Genomic DNA, 25,128 nt, shown 5'->3' with positions numbered 1-25,128 from the left:
GATTCAACCCCTGGCCTGGGAACCTCCATGTGCCTCGGTAGCAGCCCAAGAAATGGCAAAAAAGACAAAAAAGAAAAAAAAAAAAAGAAGAAGTTAATCTGAAAATTCCTTCGCCTGCTCAGATTTGATAATTCTTGTGTCCTCAGAGACACACATTGACTCCTTCTCTGTGTATTCTTTGACGAGATAGAATTTGGCCTGCTTTGGTTGCTACCAAAAGTCATTTTAAAGATGTGAGGTGTGTTCTAGATAAACATGAATGAACCAGGTACTAATTCTTGAAAAGCACTTCCATACTGTCCCTCTTTGTCTTTCAGAACTCTTATTCTCTGCCCATCATTATACTCCAAAACCCACCCTCTTGCAACACACCAGCACACACACACCCCACTGTACTGCAGTTTGCAGACCTTTGCACTGATATCCACATCCCTGTTGCTCTAAAGAGTTGTCCTCTGAGGGAGTAGGTGAATTCTTGATAGCTTCAGGTATATAGCTAGGATTAATACGTGGGGCTTAGAGGTAGACCGACGTCCCGTCAGTATGAAGAAGGTCATTATATAATCGTCAAGATGTCCTCGAGTGGACTGACTTAGAGAGAGGCTGGGGTTCCCGCACCTGCGAGGGGGTGATTCTGCTCAAGTCATTCAGGGGTTTTGTGTCTGAGACAGATTGGGAAATTGCATGAGAAAACTTTCAAAATTTTATATGATTTTTAAGATTTTGAAATGAAATGTAGTAAATAGTTGGTTTGGTGAGCAACTGGTATTTTTCTTCGACCATTTCATTTTTCTCAGATTTAAGTAGACACTCATTGGGAAATTATTCCTGAGTAATAAATAGTAGACCCATTTCACAAATGCCCGTGCTCTTTCTCCATGTTTTTTAGATTTAAAAACAAGGCCGTCAGGCCATGTTAAACTCTTCAGCCAGAAACTGCACTGTATATGATCATCTTTTCTTTTTCTTCCTTTTGAACTTTCTGATTTTTGTCCTAGACAGTTCACAGATTCCACTGGCATGTGCCTCCCTCCCCAGCCCGGTCGCTGTCTTAAAAAGAAACTTGGGTGCGCGGGGCATGTAGAGTTCAGCTGAGAGTCGGAAGTGTGGGAGGAGTCCCGGCAAATATGTAGCTGTGAGCATTCATCTCTGACCACAGAGGCCCTGTTAAGATGTGCCCAGATGGAATTCCCACGAGCCTCTCTTCTGTGAAGTGGGACTTTTGTGGCCCCAACAGCAAAGCAATTCATGAACGAAAAGCCTTCGCTGGTGTCACCCTGGCTGATGTTCACTGTTTCTGCCTCCCTTTGCTTTTGTTTTGGTCAAGGACTTTGATTTATGTGCACACACATTTTTAAAAGATGAGCACATACGTCCATGTCAATAACATCCCAAGTTGTCACTTTGGTGTTCGTGCGGGGCTTTGCTCAGCACGGCTAGATGATGGTATGCCTTGAAAACGTACCGAACTTTTTTCTTTTTTGGACTCAGCTTCTCAGGAGTGGGTAAGGTAAGGCACTATCTGCAGTGTGAAATACTTTTTAAAAAGTGAGACCTCCCAGTGGAACTGCAGTGTAGCAGGAGTAGGTTGAGTGCTTCCTTTCTGTAATGTTTAGCCAGGAGAGACCACTTAGCTCCTCTGAAGCCTTCCCTGTAACTGCTCATCTCTTTCTTTTTTCCTGTTCACAACATTGTGATCAAACCCTTGTTCTTGGGCACCAGTGAGATCTTGCATCTGAAATGCCTGCTGCAAGCAAGTTCTGACCCATTTGTCATTCTTGCTGCCATTCTCTGCTCGAGTGCATCTCCGTTCACGCCAGGCTGAGAGTGAGCTTAGCAGAAGAAGGAGAAATAGTACCGAGTGGTTTAAAAGCATGAAGAGAAAAAGTATTCTGGAGGTTTTTTGTGCATTTGGATTTGTTTTGTTTTTTACTTTTGAAAAGACCCAAACACTCAGTATTTTTTATTCAAAGGGAAGCAGAGTTCGATATGTTAGAAGCGTGGTCTTTGGAGTCCAGAAGACCTGAGTTTGGAGCTGTATTTTGTCACCTTAGACAAACTGCTTAGTCTTTCCAAGGTACAGCTGGCTGCCTGAAAAAAAGGAATATTACTATATCACAGGGTTACTATGAAGTTTAAGTAAGATACTGCATGTAAGGTCTATAGCACAGGGCTTTGTACAGAGCAAGAGGCTTACTGTTCTTCTTTTAGCAACAGAGCTGTCCTGGTCTTTCTTTCCATTAGTAGTTTTCATAAAATATATATTAAGCTTTCTGATTGCAAATGATTTAGAATTCCTAATAAACATTTCTAGAGTTTTAGATTTAAGACTTTAAAAAGGGTTCAGACAAGATTGGTTTCTTGGTGATTAAGCAGTGGGCAGTCGTTTAAGATACTTATTTTATGACATGTTTAGGAGAAAGTACTGAATGAAGCTTGTAAGAGTAACAGCCCCTTTAATTAGTGGACCAGATGGAGGAGTCATTCCCAGCGCTGCCTGGGAAAAGTGTGGATTTCCTGCTTTATCGGAGCAGCCCTGGGTAAAGGACCCCAAAGAATTCCCGAATTAAGGGAGCTAGGAGACCAAAGAATACAAGTCTTCTTTTTTTTTTCTGTCAGAAATTGATCTATTGCATTCTAATGATATTAAGTAGAAGTTGACTTTTCAGAGGAAAAGAAATACTTGAGAGAATTGAATTGTCTGTCAGATTTACATATATCTCTTTGGAGAAACTGAAACCTCTTTATTCTGTGAAAGCAGTTAGTTATATCTAGATTTGCTCTCCTGGAAGCCATCATTAACCATTTAGGGTTAAGCAGTTTTCTCTCCCCTAAATGGTTTTTGTAGATTCTTTGTTTTTTAAAGATTCATTTTTCCACATAGTCTCTTTGAGGGCAGGGATCAGAAAGCCTTCAAAGCACACAGTCATGGTGTGTACCTAGCTCAAAATTAATATTCATGTATTTATTTTTAAAGACTTTAATATAAAAAGTAATATGAGCTTATTACAGATCATTTGGAAAATACAGAAAAATGGGAGGAAGAGAAATCATACCCATTCCACCATCTAGGAATAATTTTCATTACAATCATGGTGTATTTCCTTCTGGATATTTTTCTCTTCTCTTCTCTTTGGTCACGCCCATGGCATGTGGAAATTCTAGGGTCAGAGATTGAACCCGTGCTGCAGCAATGACCGGAGCCATAGCAGTGATAATGCTGGATCCTTAACCTGATGAGCCACTGGGGAACTCCCAGGATATTTTTCTATTTGTACAGAGCACTTTGTTAGCTGTTCATGCTTATGTGTATATATGTAGGATCCTCAGAGCTCTTGCCATGCCGAGGCCAGGTGTTGTTGGACAGAAACTGATAGTAGCTAGGCAAAGTGTGTGGACATCATTATAAGGATGAAAGAACCACAGGCAAGGGTGGGGTACCTCTGGATTCCTTAGCCCAGGGTGCTCGCATCTCTGCGGTGGGAAGTGGTTTCCCTCAAGCAGAATAAGATTATAAAGGGAAGAGGGGTGAACTCAAAAGAAATCTTCAGATTGCCTGTATGTTAGGGAACAAGGGCGAGAGGGGGAGAGAGAGAGAGAGAGGGAGAGAAAGAGAAAGGATTTTGTTATGCTGTGATATTCCTGTATTCAGGAAAAAAATCATTAGTTTCAACAAGTCTAAGTTTTGAAGGTAGCTTTTTTCCCTCGAACATTTCCCATTAGGGCATAAATTATTATCATTAACTTCAGATGTGGAGGGGGAGACATGAACACGAGAGAATTGAGAATTGTTAGCTATACAGATTTTTGCAGCTTCTATCACAGTCCTGAATCGTATTTTCTTTTGAGGTACATCTTTCTTTATAAATGCTTTCTAGCCTGGCCCATGCATCTCTGACTTTTCTCATGTTGAGTCATACTTCATTCTGTTTTATATGTATACATATGCACACACATATAAGCATATATGTATATTTCTCTATTATTGGACAAAGACTAGATGAATGAATATGGCATTAAGAAATATGCAGTATTTCCAGAGATCACTTGTATTGAGAGATGATTTCATTGTAATCCTTCCTGATTGGCGATCTCAAACCTATTATTCTCATCTATAAAGTGAACATTTTTATCCCTTTTCCCTTGGCTCTCATCTCCATCTGCATGCAGTGCTCAGGTGGACTTCTTTACCAAAGAGAAGAGCATAATATTCTTCAAGTTTGCCTAGTTCTTTGGCATTTAAACAAGCTAGAGAGATGCATAAATTTAGCAAAGGATTGGGGCCAAAGTGATGGCTGAACTGGCATCATTTCACATTTTTCATGCTCTGTATTTATAGCAATAAATTTCAAGCAAGGAAATAGATTGCAAGGAGTATGCTGTATTAGGAAGGAAGTTTGTATACTTTTGTGGCTTCTTGGTATCTTAGTACAACCTTCCTCTACTTCCCTGGCTGAGTGAACTGAAAGGGCTAAATTCAGGAGACTTTTGGTTGTTCTTCATGTGTTTGGCCAATTAAAAGATAGGCTTTTTTTTTTTTTTTTAAATGAGTTCCCATAACTATTGCTTGGTTATTTGTGACTTTTTTTTAAAGGAACTTCCCCTAATCTCTCTCTCATTCTAAGAGCCTAAAGATACCCTCTTATGACTGCTACCCCATAGCTACTAAGTTCTAGGGCTTTGTGATGAACTGCATATGTTAACTTAAAGAACAGCAGTAGCCAAATTTTTAATGAGAAGATTAGAGTGGCGCAATAAAATTGTGTTTCCTAGTCATTGAAATCTTATGAAGCTTTAAAAATATTGAGAAGATTTTGGTTCCATGATTGTCTTGCTTTTTGAATCAGTGGTGAGTTACAGTTTAGAGATGAATTGCCTGGAAGTTCCCACTGCGGCTCAACAGAAACGAACCCGACTAGTGTCCATGAGGTTGAGGGTTTGGTCCCTGACCTCGCTCAGTGGGTTAAGTATCCGGCGTTGCTGTGGCTGCGGCGTCATAGGCTGGCAGCCGTAGCTCTCATTTGCCCCCTAGCTTGGGAACTTACATATGCTGTACTTGGTGGCTCTTGAAAGAAAGAAGGAAGGAAAGAGAAAGAAAGAAAGAAATGAATTGCCCAACTGTTATTTAATAATATTTAAATTATGATGATAAATAGTAACACCTTATTTTTAAAAAGTTAGATATACCAAGCTAAATGCCTTTGTGAATTATCTCATTTAATTCTCCCAACAACATTTTTTAAGTCTTATATTATTATTATTTCCATTTTATATACAAGGAAACCCGATTTTTTCAGGGTTTACATAACTTCTTTTAGAATATAGGTCATAGGAGTTCCCGTCGTGGCGCAGCGGTTAACGAATCTGTCTAGGAACCATGAGGTTGTGGGTTCGGTCCCTGCCCTTGCTCAGTGGGTTAACAATCCGGCGTTGCCGTGAGCTGTGGTGTAGGTTGCAGATGCAGCTCAGATCCTGCGTTGCTGTGGCTCTGGTGTAGGCTGGTGGCTACAGCTCCGATTGGACCCCTAGCCTGGGAACCTCCATATGCTGCAGGAGCAGCCCAAGAAATAGCAAAAAAAGACAAAAAAAAAAAAAAAAAAAGAATATAGGTCATAAATATCGAGTCAATAAGTGAAGCCAGGAAATGTTCCTCTCAACTAAATATACTTTCTTTTGTATATTTCATCAATTAGAGATTTTTGGAAAGGGAGCCTGTTTTTTAAAAAAGAGAAAACCCTGGTAGAGGTTTTAGTCTTCATTAATAATATACAGTTATGGGGAATTTGAGTGAGCAAACTGGTTGTTGGACTTGTAGGATAATGGAGTTGTTTGTGAGAGATTTCAAGGAGGGGTGATGGTTAACAGAAGTTTGTTTTTAGAAAAGTGACAAGCAAGCAAGTGGGCTTTCCATGCGCAAGGGCACAGGATGGGGCAGAATATCAAACACAGGTTCCACCTACTGCTAAAGTTTCACATTTAACCTCAGTAAAATTTTTCTGTATGTCATCGTTGAGACACATAGCAAAGCTTATTGTTGTATAGAGCTACCAAGTAAATTATGTTCACATCAAGGATGTAAAATATGAATCTAGAAAAATATTTTAGATTTAGAAAGCATGGCTTTTGAATTCTAAGAATTCCTTAGCCAGTAGGGACTGTGAGCCCACAAGTCGGTACTGAATTAATTGAATTATCTTCATCTTTACATCCAGAGTGCCTGGAGCAGGTTCTGACCGATAATGTGGTAAAGACTTCATAAAGCTTTCTGAATAAATGAACGAGCAAAGGGATTACATGAAGAAAACTTCTAGAGTTTTCTTCTGTCCTCTACTAAGCATGTATGATTTTAAAGGACCTCCTTTTACTAGCCTTACAAAGAGGGTACATGCCTGGGCTTTATTAACAACATTCATTCATATATATTGTAGCGGGACTTAGTGATAAAAGAGAACTTTGTAGCTTGGTTCATAAAAGAAAATTCGCAGTTTGGTAGAGTTGGGACCACACCTTCAGACACAGACACTGCATTCAGACTTGCCGCCCCCCACCCTGCTCAGCCTCTGGGCTGCAGCCCAGACTGAGGTTGGGCAGCGGGAAGGAGGAAGCCCTGTGGTTAAACCACTTGGGATAATCGAAAGTCGACCATACTTATTTTCAATTTGGCAGCTGCATTAGCTTTCTCCTCAAGTGCGCAGTTTTCCCTGGCCTTCTTCACTCTGCGGCCTGTTCACCATTGGTGACCTGGCAGAGGCAGCTGAGCCAGGCTCACCATGGCTCCCTTTGCTTGTTCCAGTGCTTTCCCTGACTTGGCCACGCTCTCTGGTCTCAGGAAATTGGATCAATGGCAATGAGTGCAAAAGAAGAAAAGGAAAGATGAAAATCAAGAAAGTTTGACCCGCGGGCCATGTCATAATGAAATGTTAAATTTAACATGGCCTGGGTTTGGCCAGATGTAAATATTTACAGTATGTGAAAATACTCTGGGATCCTCCGACAGTTTCACATGCTTTGAATGCTTCGATTCAGACCCTTAGAAATTTCTGGTGGGCAGTTGATATTTGAGTGCATGAATGTATCCGTCTTAATGCTCCCGCCTTGGACACCGTTTTGGTTAGAGGCACAGCCTGCCGCAGATGATGCGTGAGTGTTTCAGTGACAGTAGGAGAGCAAGGTTGTGAAGATACGTGTTTATGTGGAACAGACTGGAAACCCACTTCTTCTAGGATGATCTAATGTACATGACCTTATTCATTGTCTTTTTCCTGTGTTTTTTAACCTGTTTTTTTTTTTTCTTTTTTTCTTTTTCCATTTTCATCTCAAGTTGACGATACGACGTTTAAATTTGCTCTAGCACCTGGGCATAATTTTCTACCCATATTGAACCTCAGAAGAATCTCAGATCTTGGTGATCTTATTTTACGGTTTTCCCTGGATAAAATGTCCTTGATACCCAAAACTATGTGTTAAATATTTATTATTGCTTGCGTACAGTTTCTTGGAGAGGATCTTAGGGGTTTCATAAAGGACTGGTAAAATCCACTTTTCCCTTTAGCATTTACCAGCAACCTTGGAATTCGTGTGGCCTGAAATACGGTCAGAGTGCATGTTACTCAACTTCTCCTGGCAGCTCCTGCTCTCTCATGCTGCACACAGATGATGCCCCCCCGCCCCGTCCCCCACGCCAGTCAAGCAGTGTATGAGGCCTGTTGACGCATCAGGCATATGTAGGGACTCAGTTATACCTTTCATGACTGTAGCAGGGACAGAGCGATGCCAGGAAAGTAAGAATCAAGCTATTGACCTGCCTGACCTAAAAAAAGCACCCCTGCATTTTTTTTGGAAGTATGGGAGTTTGGAGGTGCCCCCCACCGCCGAGTCAGACCTAAGTCTGCAGGTGGACAGCCATGATAGGGCTGCTCTTTTCTTACAGGTGTGTGGTGGGCATCATTTCATGACCCTCCTAGGCTGGAGTAGACAGTCAATTAAAAGATGTACGTGTATGGGTTGTATCAGAGAGAGAGGATCCCAACTTGTGGTCAGAAGGGTGTCTACTCCTGTGTTCTGCTAGGGTTTATCAGGCTATTCCTTGCTGGAAGCTGCTTATCCAGTTTGGATTGTACCCCTTAAGGTAGATGGAACTTTACCTTCAGCCTTTCAAATCAAAAAGGAAAATCTTGGAAAGTAAGAGTTTTGCTAGTGTCTTTTGTAGGACCTCAGTGATGGAAATTGGGATGAAAAGTCAGGGAGTCGTGTTTGGCTGATGGAAATTAGAAGTTGGGCTCATAGTAAATTGCATTTGCCTCTCTTTAACAGCTTGTAGACCACCTCACATTTGTTATCTTATTTGAACTTTATTATTGTTCAATGAGGAAAAATGGCTATCATTATTATTACCATTATTATCAATATCACCTTCCATTTCATAGATGATAAAATGGAGGCTCTGAGAATTTATGAGATTTTCCCCAAATTGCTAAACTATTACGTCTGAATCTGAGTGTATGCCAAGATCTCTGTTCCTGGACCCTGTGCTTTTGCCTCTGAAGTATTCTGTTGCCAAGCCTGGCTTTCTAAGGACTTCTCTGTCTTTTATTATTTCATGGTTGACATTCTAGCAGAATTAAAGATGCTTTACAAATGCATTTTATTTAATACTTCCATAGCCCATATAGGAAATGGTGTTGAAGTTACAAACTTTGCTTGCTAAAATCAACACAGTTTGTGAAATAGGCCTTACCTCTCATAAACTCCCATAGCTCCCGAAAACTTAACTACTATATTATTGCAACAAAGTTTGCAAAGCACTGCAAAGATTGAGACATACTTTTCTCCTCCCTAATACCAGACAGTCCTATGACACGTCTGGAGCTGTGGTGAAATATTTATTAAAATTTAGGTCTTTCTCTGATAATATATTTCTTTCAAAACTGAAAAAAAAAGGGGAATTCCCATAGTCACGCAGCAGAAATGAATCCAACTGTATCCTTGAGGATGCAGGTTTGATCCTTGGCCTCACTCAGTGGGTTAAGGATCCAGTGTGCCATGAGCTGCAGTGTGTAGGTTGTAGCTTGAATCCCGTGTTGATGTGGCTGTGGCATAGGCCAGCAGCTGTGGCTTTGATTCAGACCCTAGCCCTTGAACTTCCATATGCCACACTTGCAGCCCTAAAAAGCAAAAAAACACACACACTCAAAAAGAAAAACTGAAAAAAAAAAAAAAAAAACCAAAAAAACCCAGGTATCTAACTGAATTTGTATCATTGTTTTAAAATGTGGGGTTTTTTTTTTTTTTGTTTTTTGTTTTTTTTGGTCCTTTTCTAGGGCCGCTCCCTTGGCATATGGAGGTTCCCAGGCTAGGGGTGGAATCGAAGCTGTAGCCACTGGCCTAGGCCTACGGCACAGCCACAGCAACGTGGGATCTGAGCCAAGTCTGTGACCTACACCACAGCTCATGGCAATGCCAGATTCTTAACCCACTGAGCAAGGCCAGGGACCAAACCTGCAACCTCATGGTTCCTAGTCAGACTTGTTAACCACCGCACCACGATGGGAACTCCTAAAATGTGTTTTTAATGAAGAGAGTGTAAAAAGTACATTTTATGGATTCTTCAACATTGACAAACTGTTAAAATGATTATATTGTAATTTGCGGTATAAAATCTTTTATATCATTTATGTGAATAATTTCATTATATGTAATACAGCTGGAAAATTCTGATGGGGCCACGTCTGTGCAATTACTGATTGTGTAATGCTGTCAATTTTTGATAAGCCTGTTCCAAGTTTCCCCATTCTGAAATCAGAAGCATTAAAGTCACCCACTATTGAAGACAGAAGACTAACTTTTTTTTTTTGAGTTAGCATGATTAGAGACATTTAGCACTAAGTTTAAAAAATCAAAAGATCAGATCAAAAAATCAGAAGACTAACTTAAAAATTTAGTTCCTCTGGAACTTACGAATATAAGGTCTTTTCCAGTGATGATCCCTGAGTGTAAAAAACTTTGAAAATGCACCTCATCATTACTGTAGAACTGTAACTTATTCCAGGAGGTGAGATAAACCAGCTTCCCATTTATCAAGCTGTATTTGAACAGGAATGATAATAACTGACCTATAAATGGCTTCTTTTTTATATTGCCTGTGCAAATCAGGTCACTAGGAAATCATTGTTTATTAACTTGTTTCAGTGACATGATAGTGTGAAGTATTTCAAGACTTGTTCATCCCTTTTCCATGTGACTCAGGATTAGATTCTGCCCTTTGCTCTGCTAAGGTCCGTCTGACTCAAACAGGTAAACTGAACAGGAAGCCGTGAGGACACAAACATGTGGTCATCACTCGAGTACCTTGCTTTGGTTACATAAACTCTTGATGTACTTGATGGCTTCTTTGCCAAGAGCTCGATAATTTCCCCCAATTGCTGATGCTGCTAAGTGCAAGGAAAACTATGGATGGTTATAAACTTTGCATGGTACTCATATACACTCATAGTGATATTTGGCATAATTAAACCTGTGATAGTAACTTCCTGGTTCATTTTCCATTCACTCCATTAGAGAGTTTGGGCCTTTATGGAGCACCACTGTATGCAGTTCATGGGGATATATAGTTCACATTTCTGGAAGGGCTGTGAGGTTTGAGTTATAATCCAGTGCTGTCATCGTATAATCTTTTCCTGGAAGGTGCATCTACATAACTTCCATAATTTTTAACTTCTTGGGTTTCCTAATACAGTACTGTGGGCTCTAGTTCTTGCCTTCCACCTCCATAACCCCTAAATTGTATATATACATATGAAAAATATTGAGATAAGTTTAGGACTTTCAAAGAAAGGCACCTACTTCTTGTTCTGGTGGCAGGTGGATGGAGTGTCACGGTGGAACATAAATGATGTTCCAGTTGGCTCCTGAAACTTGAAAAAGTTTCACTGTTTCAGCTGAAATGAATCGTCAGCTCAGTTTTTTTAAAAAAGATCAATTCAACAAGACAGGACTGATTGCTCAGGCAACTTAATTGCCTCTGAGACAAATGTTTAGAATAATTAATCACGTCTGATCTTTGGTATGGGTGTGTAGCCGTAATCTTTACTGTCTTATTTTGTTTAACTGTCTGTGTATATGTTCTCTAGGAAGGAGGCTGATTAAACTTTGAAATAGCTTGAGTCTATTGTCTGAACTATATTAATGTACATAATTATGCCTGGAAGATAAATTATAGCTAATTATAAAGTTTGTGTCTAGGACAGGTGATCTACACATTTTTTTCTTTTTAGCTTTTCTTTAGCTGTGTTTTAGGAGCTATTCAGGAGTATAAGTTTAGGTTCATAATCTGTGGCAGAGCTAAAGTCAGGGAGGGGTGGTCCCGCAGGACCTAAGTTGTCTCTTGTTGGGAAAAGCTCGAGATTGGGAAATAGAACTTTGGAGACATAGGTCAAAGGAGGATATGAAATATTTGCCCCACAACCCCATACATGCTTAACCTTTATTTTGGAGAGGAAAGGTTACTCACACTTACTGAATTAGAATTAGAATAAACCTGATTCTAGTGGTTTATAAACTCTTATATGTAACAGAATAATGGCTTAAGATCTGCCATTGTATTCAGTCTGAGCTCTTCTGCTTACGAACTTTGGAACTTCAGCATGCTGTTTGTTTATCCATTAGCCTCAATTTATTCACCTCTATAAAGGGTAGTGACAGTGCCTTATTGTGGTATTGTTATTATTTATTTATTTTTGTCTTTTTTTTTTTTTTTTTGTCTTTTTAGGGCCTCACCTGTGGCATATGGAGGTTCCCAGGCTAGGAGTTGAATCAGGGCTGCAGCTGCCAGCCTACGCCAGAACCACAGCAACGCAGGATCTGAGCTGAGTCTGTGACCTACACCACAGCTCACGGCAACACCAGATCCTTAATGCACTGAGCAAGGTCATGGATGGAACCCGAAACCTCATGCTTCCTAGTCAGATTCGTTTCTGCTGCGCCATGACGGGAACTCTGTATTGTGGTATTGTTCTTACAGAGAAATGAGGTCACGCTGGGGTTCCCTGGTGGCTCCATGGAGAAAGGATCTGGTGTAATCACTGCTGCAGCACAGGTTCCATCCCTGGAGTACCCCCACCCCCCAAAAAAGAAAGAAGGTAATGTGAGAAAGTGTCTAACAGTCCCTGGCATATATGGAAGATAATAAATGCTAGTTTCCTTCTTGTTCAGCTAAAGCTTAAGGAGGAAAGCTGGTGGAGATGTTTATGTATTTCATTACTTCAGTAACATTTGCTAAATCTATTTACCTCATTGTTGCTGGGTAGTTAAGACAGAGCAACACATATCAAAATATGCAGAGACATATTTTATAATTGAGCTACCACTCCTTTTTTTGTAATGCATTGTGGATTCTTACTTTACCTCTGTGTCTCTCAAAATCTCATGATTTTAAAATGTGTATTTTAAGCTGTTCTGGGTGTATTATGATTGAAATGGGGGTTCTTCAATTCCATCTATGGACTGTCTTTGGACTATCTGAGAATCTGCTGAATTGGCAAAGTGGTGTATGTTTGTGAATAGATATATATTTTCTTGGGAAGAGGAGGTGTGGCTTTTCATCATTTCTAAAAGCGTTAGGGGACCCTACAAGTTTAATGTTAATCTAAATGATGACTTTCTTATGCTTTTTGGTCAAAAGATATAAATGTTGGTATTGATACCTGTTGAAGATTTATTGTGTGCTGGACTTGGTATATGTTTTATTTCAGTGAAACCGGGGCCTTTATGATCTTCAAGTCCATAGAGACATTTTTAGAACACTTTCCAGGCACAGTTTGCCCTAATTTGGTAGAAGACCAAAACGAGGGATGGACGGTTCCTTCCACTGTCCAGTTTAACCACAGCTTTCACCCAAATGTAGATAGTGTGATTCATTAATAGTATTGTGTTTCTATACCATGCATTAAAGGCATTAAAGATTTTTTAAAGCATTAAAATGTGTGATGTTAAGATGATCATTTCATGAATCATGGGATAAGCTATGGAAGATTCAGATTGGTTAAAAGACCCACATCCCAGCAACCCATTTGCCTTGAAGCGTCCCTGTTACAGCTGAGAAAATTAGGAATAACACATATTGTCAACTAGCTGGACACTGGCCAGTTTGAGGAAGGCTCCAGTACAGAGTCTAAGCAAATTGTTTGTTGTGGAATTGACCCATCATGATAGGTACATAGCTTGAAATCATCGAAACTTGTGAGTTGGAGGTAAGGTTGTATTTGCCTTGATTAGAATTGTCCAGCCTTACAAGACGTCACCTGAAGTAGCCCTTTTGTACCTGGGGTTTGTCCATGTCTGTTGTGTTTTAATCATTGTTACTAATACAGTCATGACACCACTGGAAAGTCAGTTTTAGTGGTGTTTGCCGTCTCAGCCATTTTGCTCTGAGCACAGTTCCTATGCCTGGTTATGCAACTCTTAGGGTTCCTGTAGACGTGCCCTCCAGCTTCATTCGTTCACTTTATCCATCCAGTGTATAAGTATTGAACAACTACTATGTGCAAGATCTTCTGGGTTCCAAGTATTATTTCATTGCTTTTCAGAGTACACATCTGGGTATCGTTTTGGAGAATTATTAGTGTGTCTTATCCAGGGGAACAGATGAGAGAGAACAGGGAAATTCAGTAATTGTGTCAGTGTTCAAGCATCAAAAATGATGAATATCAAATAGAAATACCCATCTGGGCTCTTCTTTTTCCTGACCCCATGATCCTCTACAGTTTTACATCAAACATGTGTTGCAAAAATGTTTGTAACAGAATTGCTGTTTTTTAAAACCATCTTTAGAAGATTTCTCAAAGGATTTTGAATTTTTAGGGGATTAAGAAGGATTTTGCTTCATTTGGGGTAGAAATTTGGTGTCTCCATTGAAACTTGTAAACCAAACCAGAGAGCTTTGGATTCTCATTCATTTAGAATGTCCGAGGACATAAAAAGTGAAACAGGCCACTTTTTTCCTAATTCTGCATATTCATTACATTTTGTTTGTTTTAAGTTTCTACCGAATATGACTGATTTTGCTTGCTTCTTATGAACTCTGTTACAAATAAGGTCCTTAGGAAACCATTGAGGAAGGAGTAAACGCGAGCCTAATAATAAACTTTTCAACTAGGAGTGTTAACTAAATTGTGTATCCTTGGGCAAAGTTGCTTAATCTTCCAGGCTCTTGGTCTCCTTCTTGACAGTTTTTAAATTTTAAGGAGTTATCCTTCTACCTAATTTGATAAGAGAATTTCATGGTAATTGTCTAATAGCAGTCTGTATCTACTTTCTCTCTGAACTCTCTTCCTTATGGCATTTGGGAGTTTAGCAGAATTTAACAAGTAGTAATTAGCACTACCACACAAAAAATTTGCTAACACTTCTAAAATTCATTTATTATTAGGATTGAATTTCATAGACGTGATTTAAAATGCCTAGAGCCCAGTGCTTTGTGTCATATCTTAAAAAAAAAATAACAAAAGCTTACTTCTGCTTATTACTAAAGGATTTACCTGCCATCACCATAATTTGCATTATACATCTGAGTAAAAAGAAGAAGATAATATTACCTAGGGGAAAAAATTGCCTAGGGAAAACTATTATTAAAATTTTGCCATTTTGGGACTTAGCCTTCGAATAGATGTATGTATCTGTAAAATCCTTTCTAAAAATTTACTGCTGTATCACAGTCACCTTTTTCTGTCATCATACATTCATTAGGTATTGTTTTAATGGCTATATTTTATAATATGAATCAACTATTATTTATAAAATCAACTCTGCATTAGATGTTTGCAAGTTTTTGCTATTCTAATTAACATGGCAGTTAATATCCATATAGGACAGTCATGATTGTGTATTTATCATCTTTTTTAGAAGCAGTGTGTAAATTTTAATTTTTGATTTTTAAACAAAACTGATATGAAATTGATCAGTTCCTCCCTTGCACATTTTCTTGTTTGTGCACTTTATAAAACAATTATTTTTCAAACCACTAACTGTAATTACTTGAAAACTGCTTTTGAACATTTATTAGCTATGCAGTTTTGACATACTATGTGAGTAATATAGTTGTTAAGCTTATAGTTATATGATGTTTAAGGAAATAACCATTATCTCATTATTTTCTCTAACAGATCAACATTTAATAGCTTCCATTTGGGGGTGGCGGGTAAACTAGGGCATATTCCACTGGTATTTTCCACCAATAATAGGGGGGCATGTTTTATGCCACTGTCTCCCTGGTGATGGGGAGTAAAGAATATCTTAGGTCTTAAGGAAGAAGAGGGACCACAAAACCCATAATATTAATGTTTATGTTTTTTTAACGTAATCTTTCACTTTCTGGGGTTTTAACTGTGTATGTGTGATCCTCTGCCGTTATGCCTCGGTATTCATCATAGAATATCTTGAATGCCATTGGAATACTTTACCCCGTCCCCTCCAATTTGTGGGTTTGTGGGCTAGTCCAGCAGCAGGCTTTGGAGAAGTTACTTGCTACCTTATTATAACATACTTAAACTCAATAGCAATTCAGGCCTTACTGGGTATTTACCTAATTTATTGTGGCAATGCGGTATTTAGACCACTGATTAAGTGAAGTCTGTCAGTATAGTTAAAAGAAATTAGAGACACTATCATTGCTAAATCACTTTACAATTCAAAGAAGAATTGTAAACATATGAATCCATTTAATTATAATAGTGCCAATTATAAGAGAAATTGTAATGCTGAGAACAGTGGCTTTTATGTAATCATAATAATGGCATGTATTTATCTTGGTTTGGCAAGTTAGGCCTTTCTTTAATACTTGGCTTTGCCTAAATAGAATGTGGTTTGCTGAAACCCACAATAACCCCCACACCCTCCAATTTGTTATTGCAGAAAATACTGAACAATAATCATGCGGTATGAATGATTAATGTATGCATGGGTTAGTAAGTATCTTTGAGGTTTAAAAAGTGTTTTTATTTATATTCTTCTGTTGGCTGAAGGTACAAAACAAATAAATACAAATCCGCATGTGTTAGATCTTCCCATTTTTTTTGATACAAGTATTTGCAGCGTGAGTACAGTCGTAGCCTTGTCATTGTTCTCTGTGCTTTTTGTTTTTGTTTACCCAACACATAGCCTTTAATTATATTTCAACTGCACTGTTTGCTGTGTAATCCATTTTGAAGTTTGCTAAGTGCTTTGAGTATAGCTGTCCCCTAAATATAGAAATAACCAATTTAATAATATCTGAAGACAGGCAAATTTAATGTGTTCAAAATAATACCTATTAGAGTCACACCTATTTCTAGAAGAGCCTCTGTAAAAAGATCACTCATACTTTCCGTTTGATAAGATTGCTCATTTCATGGAGGAGGAGGTGCTGTGTAGCGGTATAAACAAAATTACTGTGGAATTGGACCATTTCTCCACTTTAATCTCAAGGCTTTTATTTATTTCTGTTTTCTGCTTTTAGAAAGATCATTTGCAGCCATTCCACAGTGTGCCTTTGTAGAAGTGGAAGGAAATCCTACTTTCTTAAGCAAAGAAAGAAGGAATTTAAGTTTGAAGAGGGTTCTGGTACCAAACTTACTTTTAAAAACTCAGATCTGTATTTTAAGAATAAATAGCCCTTCCACAAACATGTAGAATTCATCATAAAAGCTATACATTATAAAGCTAAACATCAGAAATCCAAACTGTTGATATTTCGGTAAGGCAGTCCGGAAAGTAGAGATAAACAAATAGTAGATTTAAAAAAAAAAAAAATTAACATCTGGAAAGGGTTAATATTTCTATTACTTGAAATTTGATATAAAATTGTGGGCAACCCATGACATGGTTTGGAGTACTTGATTATTCTTTTCTCAATAAATAAGAGTGGCGTACAGTTAATTTCAGCACTGTAATTGAGCAATGCATTCTGGGAAGTTGAAAAGCACTGTAAGATGAGGAAATGTTTTAGGGACTAATCATGAGAAGAAAGGAGCCTTTCATAGCCCGTATGATGCTGTTGTCAGAGCTAAAGGCAGATAATGATTCGGTAATAATGGCACATTGTGAATATTTAAGCTGAAAAGATTTGGGCAAAATGAACAGACATTGTTGGTTTGTTAAAACTGAACAGTTGGTCCCTGGGCTTCAAAAGCACTCTGAACTCAGTACAACATTTTTATTCAAAATTTTTTCCTAAAACAAGACACTTTTTTGAAAGTTCTATCAAACACCATCACTATAAGAAGTTTTAAATGATCTACTGATTCAATTTTTACTCTAGAAATTGATAGTATGGGCTCTTTTTTGTCCTTTTTATTACGGAGAAGTTTAAAAGTGTCATGTGTTTCTTCTGTGTCTTTTAAACTCAGCTGGCAGAAGCAATACCTTCAAAGAACATTCTCATAGCAATGATGTAAAATATTAAATATAAAACCGAGAGTGTTAGATTGCAAAGAAAGTAAGGTGATTTGCATTTTGTTTCTAGGGTTTCCAGTACACCCGCTAGAGTCTTGCAGCTGGGTTTCTATGTACCTTGTCTTTTCTCCTCATTAGTATATTTTCAACCTGTTTGCATTCTGGAAACATCTGTTAAATGCAGAGTTATACAGCTCTAGTTTCCCATTTTGGGGCAAATATTACCAGAAACTTAAGATTCAAGTCTTCATAGCCTTCTTTTAACTTAGAACGGGAAGAGAACTGAACCCTGAGCCAAGAGCAGTATATTTTAAAACTAGCTCACTTTAATGGTGTGTTTTTAGAGTTGGTAGCACATCTGGGAAAAAGCTAGATCCTGTTTTGCTAAAACGTAGGTAACACACTATTACCCACCCTTGAAAAAGCATGACGGAAAACTATTGAAATAATGCTTTTTTTAAAAAACCTTTAAATTCTGATTCAGTTAGAAAAGAAAAATTTTTCGTATAAGTTTTAGGACAGAAGTCAACCTTTATGTGTGTAAGATACGTATATCTCCAGTGAGCTCTCATTTATTATATGTATGTTACAATGACATAAATAATTCCAAGTCTGGTATTTCTTTTATAAATATACTTTTCATGTGCAGTTTTACACAAAAACTGAAATGAAACAGATTTCTGAGGCTATACAAATGTTTTTTGTTGAGTAAAAAAGATTACTTATTAAAAATGGCTTCACAATTTAAACCAAAATAATTTTTTTTGGTTTATTCTCTAAGATTGTTTGAAGGGAAAAAAATGTTGCCGTATGTTTACCCTAACATTCATTTTTACCCATATGCTTTAAATCTGTGTATTTGTTTAACCAAATATAGTTTATTTTTAGAACTGTTTAATTTTTCTTTTTAACTGGAAATTTTAAACAGCAGCTCTTTTAAAATTAAGTTAAATAAAATTACCCTAGTTAAAGGACGTTTTCTTCAGGAGTTTGAACCAAGAAATAAATCCTTTATTACCATTAGGTGAGACTAGTCCTTAGGCAGGAAATAGGCTGAGTCCAAAAGCAAAAATAAGACAGAACAAATGTTTACCAGGAAAATGGACTGTGATCCAAGCAGATTCTTGTATCACTTTTCTAAAGTAGCTTTTATGAAAGGTACTTCAGGCGGCTATGAGTGGACGAGTCTTTCCCTGTAGTTCTGCAAGGAAACATAATTTGAATTTTTACACTCTACCTATACAAATTTACACTTTTTCAAGTTTGATAGCAGGAATTGAAAATATAAAATGAGATTGTCACTTACTTGGACGCTCCATAAAATTTGACTTATTTTTAGAACCTAAGATAAACACTTCAAGTTGTATTTTTAAAAAATGTTTTTATAATCACCTTTTGACCTTTTCCTAGATTCCGCATCATTCCAGAATTGTTTGTTCTAATTTTTTGGTCTGAAAATATGGATTTCCCGTTTGATATTAAGTAGTAATTTCATGTAGAATAATAGTTATGATCCCTCTCCTCCATCCTCTGTGTTTCTGTTTATTCAAATTCGCATTCTTTTATCAGACAACTCTATCGCCATAGTCAAGGGAATCAGAGGTGCTAACATTATTAACATTTATTCTATTAACATTTATTCTGAGCTTTTCTAAGGATATCAACTAAACCTTCATCAGAGGAACTTTCCAGGAAAACCAACTTTAAATTTCATTATAAATAGTTTAAAGCCCATATTTAAAAACCAGTCTGTTTGAAAACTGGCCTCTCTACTTCAAAATTACCAGATGGCTCTTGCCTAATATGAAGAGAAATGCTTGAGGTAGAGCTTTTGTGGGTAGGAGAAGGGATTTTTACTACTAATAGAATTGCATTTTATTTACTATATAAAACAGCTCAAACCATGTGTTTAAATTAGGGGAATTATTAAGAATTTCAGCTCATCTTTTAAAAACATTTTGAGTTAGTGTCAAATTTAGCTATTCAATTTAATTTTAAACAATTTCCCTCAAATCCATCATTTTACTAAGATAACAAAACACAGTTTTCAATATTTGCATCTTATGCCCCATGGAAGAAGTGTTTTTTATGAAATATATTTACAATACAAATGTATAATATCCCTTTCGAAGAGTCACAATGCACATTAATTTATTAAAGGGTCTGAGAACTTTAATGTACCATTTCCCAAATTTGTTTGTTAGTGGAACCTCCTTGCTTGTAACCCATATGCACCCCTCCCCCCTCAAGAAAATCCCCCACACTTGGTGAAGTTATGCCCTTAGTCTTTTATTCTGCTTCTAAGTGAAGAAACTTAGGATTTGGGCCCCTTTGGGTGTAAAAATCATCTTCCTGCTGACCCTTCTGCTCAGCAGTGAATACGTCCGCAGTCTCCATTTGGGTACCAAGTGCCTCTGGGAGGAGGGGAACTTTTATCTCAGAAGCATGCTACCTGATTCGGTTGTCCCATCTCCCCTACTCATCCATCCAATCCATGGCAATTTACTTTAAGTACTTCAGACTGTGTCCTTGGAAGACAGATTTGCCTGGAGCTATTCCAAGTTGGCAAAGGGATGTTCTAATAAAGCTCTAAGTGGTACCACTTGCTGATCAAGAGGAGGGGGGAAAGGTGGTGACAGTGTGATGCTGCAAAGGTCATTTCATATGACTCTAGGGTCCATTTTTAAAGTCTCCTTTTCTTCCACCCCATAATTTTGTGCACTGGAAAAATTTGTTAATGAAGCTCTCTTTTATTATGTTATGCTTACCAAGAAACAAGACGGTTAAAAAGTATTATTTTCAAGATTCCTGACATAGGAATTCTTTGTATACTTCTGCTTTAATTTGCGTCATTCGTCAAAAAAAATTTTTTATCACTTCCAGTCTTTTTTGGGAAAAAAAAATCCATCAGGAGGAAATTGATTTGAAGGTTTTAACCTAAGACTCAGTAAATTGTCAGTGTGACACAATCATATGCATTTTTATGTACTTAGTACCTCTTTGCATGGAAAAGAGATGGAGCAACGGTGGCAGGAAATTTTATTTTTTTATTACCCCCCCCCAAAAAAGTTTGCTGTTCTCGTCTAGTTGACCTCTTCAGTATTTGCTGAATAAGCATAAATAATTTTTCTACCATAATTTTTATGTTTGTAACTAAGATATTTTAGATTATTGTGTGAGCCCTCTTTAATAGGGTGAATTTATTTCAATGTTCTAGGTGTTACCAGGCTTAAAAAAAAAAAAAAGTCTATAAAAAATCAACCACATAATACAACATCAACTCTGTAATCTTCTTACCAAGTAGACTATAGTAATTCCAGAGGATTTAACACAGTTTATTAGATAAATGACTTGCAATTTTAAGAGATCATAAACCTACATTTAAATATTATTGTAAGTGAAACAAAATCTTGATAGTAATTCATATAACCTAATTAGCTGATGTATGAGTTGTTAATGCTTTTAAGATATCCTGTAAACTAAAATGAAATGGTAGGCACCCAGCAAGCATGTGTGATAGAAGAAAGTCCAACTCCAGCAGGAAATTAGTATTTGTGGAATATGAAATGTGGTATGATGGTAGCATTACAAGAGATCAGTGACCAGCTGGGGTTATTAAACCTTAAGTTTGTGTCATGCTATAGACATTAGGCAGCCACTTGGTAGAGCCTGGTAAGTAACATGTGCCACAATAGTTAGCACTTAGAGACTGTGTTTTAACAAGTCTTCAGATATGTATTTACACGATAGACCATACTAACACCTTTTAGTGTTATCTGTCAATCAAGATTTAATAATGTTCCTTGATAAAATGTATCTGGTGTTCACTCCAATTGTTTCCCTACCTACTTTGTATTTTTATGTATTCATTAAGAATTTGTGGTCTCCTGACCTCTTGGTAGCCTTCCATAAGCTTCATGGTAACCCTGCTTCCTAGGGATTGCAGGGGTCGTTTTAACCCCTGTGAAACTGAAAGGTCCCAAGCATTGAGTCCAAAGATGCTTGAGAAGGGATCTGCAAAGTCTCCTCTGCCCAAAATAGAAATGCTGTAGTTTATGCATTTGGCAACCACTCCCCAACCATCTTTTTATTTTTATTTTTGGTAAAAGGATTTTACATCAGACAGATATTATTAAAAGATTTTATTTAACACTCAGATGCATTTTGTTCTAAAACGAATGCTTGCTCAAGAGTCTAAGAAGGCTTCATGGGAAGAGCAAAGCAATCTGAGCCATATGTATTGGGCAGGTTGCCAGTTGTTTGCCAATATGCCCAAGCCACCTGGCTGTGCATTCAGCCAAGTATGCCATTCCGACCAGCCAGCTTTAACCTCCCGGCTGCTTTTCAGTGCTTAGGAGACTCCAAAGGCCTGGGAGCTGCACTTCATTTCTCCCATGCCAATAGTTTTCACTCAGACAAACGGCACAGCTACACTGACCGGTAACTCACAAACACCCATTTTGAATGAGCTCTCCTTTTGTTTAAAACACCATTCACTGGTGTTGAACCAGTGCCATAAGATGAGTCTGGAGATAGCAGACTGAAACCTTTACCCATATGCCATAGACAGACACTTTGACTGACAAGCAGCATTTTATTCCCAAGCCTGCAGCGATAGGGTTTTGTGATTCTGGTTTGCTGAAATTTGGGTTGACTTTATCTGCCACTGGTTTTGATTTTTATTTTGGGTGTTTCTAACTTTTAAATGTTTGGAAACGTTTGTTCATTTGGTTTTTCCCTTTTTGTTTAGTTTAGACATTAGTTGTGCTGTTGCATAATTTATGTATCAAGCCTGATTTTATAATCTTTGGCAATCTAGGTCAGGAATTGTGCAGGACAGGCAACCGTAAAATTGTGAATGGAATCTCGAAGACTGATGTGTTGTTTTCCAAAGTCACAATAGGAAAAGTTTTACTACCAAAAGGTGGTATTCTCTCTTTCACCTGTTCATAAGACTAATGTCTTATTTCCTTTTTTGCCTTTGCTCCCAAGAAACTCAGATATTAAATTTAGTTCTTGACTTTAGTAAGTAGTCCAGCCTATAGTTTTTGCCCCCATAAGTTCTTTCCTTTAAGCCTTGCTGTTTTCCTTCTTATTTTTTCTTTTATAGCCTTAAATTTGCATGTGTGTGTGTATGTGTGCATTTAATATATGTTTGTGAACCATCTCAAAGCATTTTGGGAATGTAGGTGTGATAGTGGATAAGTAAATATAAATTCAGTGTAGAAGCTTTCTCTTCCTTCTTGAAATCTTTAAGTGGGCCTTTCTGGTATAATTGCAGGTGCCTCAGATTAATTGTCCCATGTTTTACATAAAGAGAGCTGTGGTGATTTAGGCCTGGAACTTTCATTGTTATAAATTTCTGCGCTGGCCTTGGACTGGCCAATTTATTATTTCCCATCAGTATTGTGGTCTGTACATTCTTAGTTGATGCCATTTCCCTCTTCCTGGCTCAATGACCACTATCTCTCAGATCTTGAAGATCTGTTTTGGCTTGGCTCCAATTTAATCAGTCTGAATGGATTCTATTGAGTAACTTGACTCATTCACCCTGCTGAAGAGAGTCTGAATACACTATTTCTGAGGGTTTAAAAAAAAAAAACTATTATAATGTTCTTTTTGATTAGAATTGTCAGTCATTTCAGGAAAAACATGTGGTGTGTGTGTGTGTGTGTGTGTGTGTGTGTGTGTGTATTTTGGGGGCCCATTTTTCATTCCATTAATAAGACCCATTCGAATCGTAATATTTTGGCCAAAGTCCTAGGACACACTCAACAAAGCCCCGGAAGGTGGAGCTGCACCAGCTCACAAGATGGATAGACAGAGCTGGGGGAAGTGTCCCAGCGGGCTTTTGCAGTCTGTCAGAGGAGCTGCAGCTGTAACCACCCATCTGTGCATCCTTGGCTTGGACTGGGCTTCAGTATTGAACACTTACCCTGAAGAAAGATGTTCAAAAGGAATGGATGGTATGGTTCAAATAATAATGACCCAAATGTGACAGGGCTGAGCTTTGAAGAGGGAAACTGTTACAGTCTACGAACTGTAGGTTTAGCCTTTTGACATGTCTAAAATTCTAAAATTTCTGCAATAGTCATTACATTGCTTGTTTTTCTGCGTTCTGCTAGAAAGAAATACTAGGCTTTCAGTTTATTTTTGTGTGTGTTCGTGAAGATTTTCAGCATAAGGTTAAATCCAAAAGAATCTTGACAACCCTATTCCTAGTGTCTTCCCTGATTCGTGTTTTTATCTCGTGAGTCAAGCTTTCTGCCTTAGATAGCCATCTTCTGTATCTTGGCTTCTGAGCATTTATTATCGCCTCATTCATTTCAAAATACAAATTTTTCTTTTGAAAATGTATGTGTGCAACAGGAAGCCCAATGATTCTGGACAGAGAAAAGGCCGTAATTATTTATGCCTTTTAAGATTCTTTATAAGAACCATAAAATAATCTTATAAGCACTCACTAATAACCAAGAATGCAAATATCCCCCAAAAGAATGCAAAAATTCTCCCCCTCTTTTTGATATAAGAAAATTATATGTATATCATTTTTATTTATGATATTTATGTGTTTGATATAGGCATATGAATTCATCCAAATTATCTAAAGTAAGTCATTCATGGGGTCAGAGTTAAGAAAAACAAGATTCTTTTCTTTATTGGATCAAAAATTTCATATGTATATTTCTGCACCTCTACATCAATTATATTAAATTAAAGAGCATATCACAAAGAGCTTATAAATTAAGAGGTATTCTTGGAAAAATAAACTATTATGTCATTTCCTCTAGTATTAACCCCAACCAATTACTCAGCCATATATTAAGAAAAAGAAATATCTTTTGTATTTATGCTTGAAAATTTGTTAGGTGTTTATAGTGCAGTGAAGTTTATATCCCATCTCTTATATATTTTCCCATGCTCAGAGCCCTGCAAACATCATTGCTGCCCTAGAAAACATCCTGGGGCAATGTTTTTCAAAATTCCCTTTATTTGATTTCACTCAACTAGATGAGCTTATCAAGCAAAACTGGAGTGTTAAATCAGACATCATCTCAATGAGAAATCATTTATGGATTTATTTATTGAGTGCCTACTGTACTTTGTGGTAAAAAAAACCCCCATTCTTGCACTATGGAAGATTAAAATACAACCATGTGGGCTTTTCTTCCTCCCCAACACTCATTTATTACCTTTTCAATATGATTTTCTTGGGGAAAAAAAAAGGTTAAATGTTGAATTTTCAATTGAAAAGATACAAAAACATTATTGAAAATCATTTTGGGCAAAAAGGATTTGATAAAATTCAACAGTGATTTCAAACTATCAAAAGCTTTTTGATAAACAGTAAGGAAGGAGAACAGTATCCTTAACATGATAAAATTATCCATGTCATATCAACAAAAGGAATCATACTGAATCGTGAAATAGTGGCGTCATCTTCACTAAAATCAGGAACAAAACAAAGATGACTGTTACCACCATTATTATTTAATATTCTCCTAGAAGTTATGCGCAATGTCATATTATACGGATCAGAATTAAGAAAAGAGGAGACAAACTTATCACTGCTTGCAGATGTAGAATTATCTACTTAGACTAACAAAGGGTTCAACCCAAAACATGTGGAATTAATAAGAAAATTTAGCAGAATATCTGATTAAAAGATAAATACCCCAAAGCAATAAATTTTCATCATACAGT

The 25,128-nt window shown here is 37.5% G+C and overlaps 1 protein-coding gene across 29 annotated transcripts in view; it reads left to right on the top strand.

Moving 5' to 3' along the window:
• Window positions 1-25,128, top strand: part of NFIA (nuclear factor I A) — a 598,742-nt gene that overhangs the window by 332,585 nt on the left and 241,029 nt on the right. The window contains exon 1 of one of the 29 annotated variants that reach the window (XM_084964884.1): window positions 1,158-1,510. The exons of the other annotated variants lie outside the window; for them this stretch is intronic. The gene's annotated coding sequence lies outside the window, so the exon portion shown is untranslated. Of the gene's footprint in view, window positions 1-1,157; window positions 1,511-25,128 lie in introns of those variants that run through there. 29 annotated transcript variants of the gene reach the window in all.

The sequence above is a fragment of the Sus scrofa genome, chromosome 6, assembly GCF_054392235.1.
Source record: "Sus scrofa isolate SSC_HxYL_T2T_F1_AM1 chromosome 6, Sscrofa_HxYL_maternal_Yorkshire_Landrace_v2.0, whole genome shotgun sequence".
NCBI classification, from domain to species: domain Eukaryota; kingdom Metazoa; phylum Chordata; class Mammalia; order Artiodactyla; family Suidae; genus Sus; species Sus scrofa.
The sequence above is the reverse complement of the archived record's forward strand: the minus strand, read 5'-3'. Positions and strand labels throughout refer to the sequence as shown.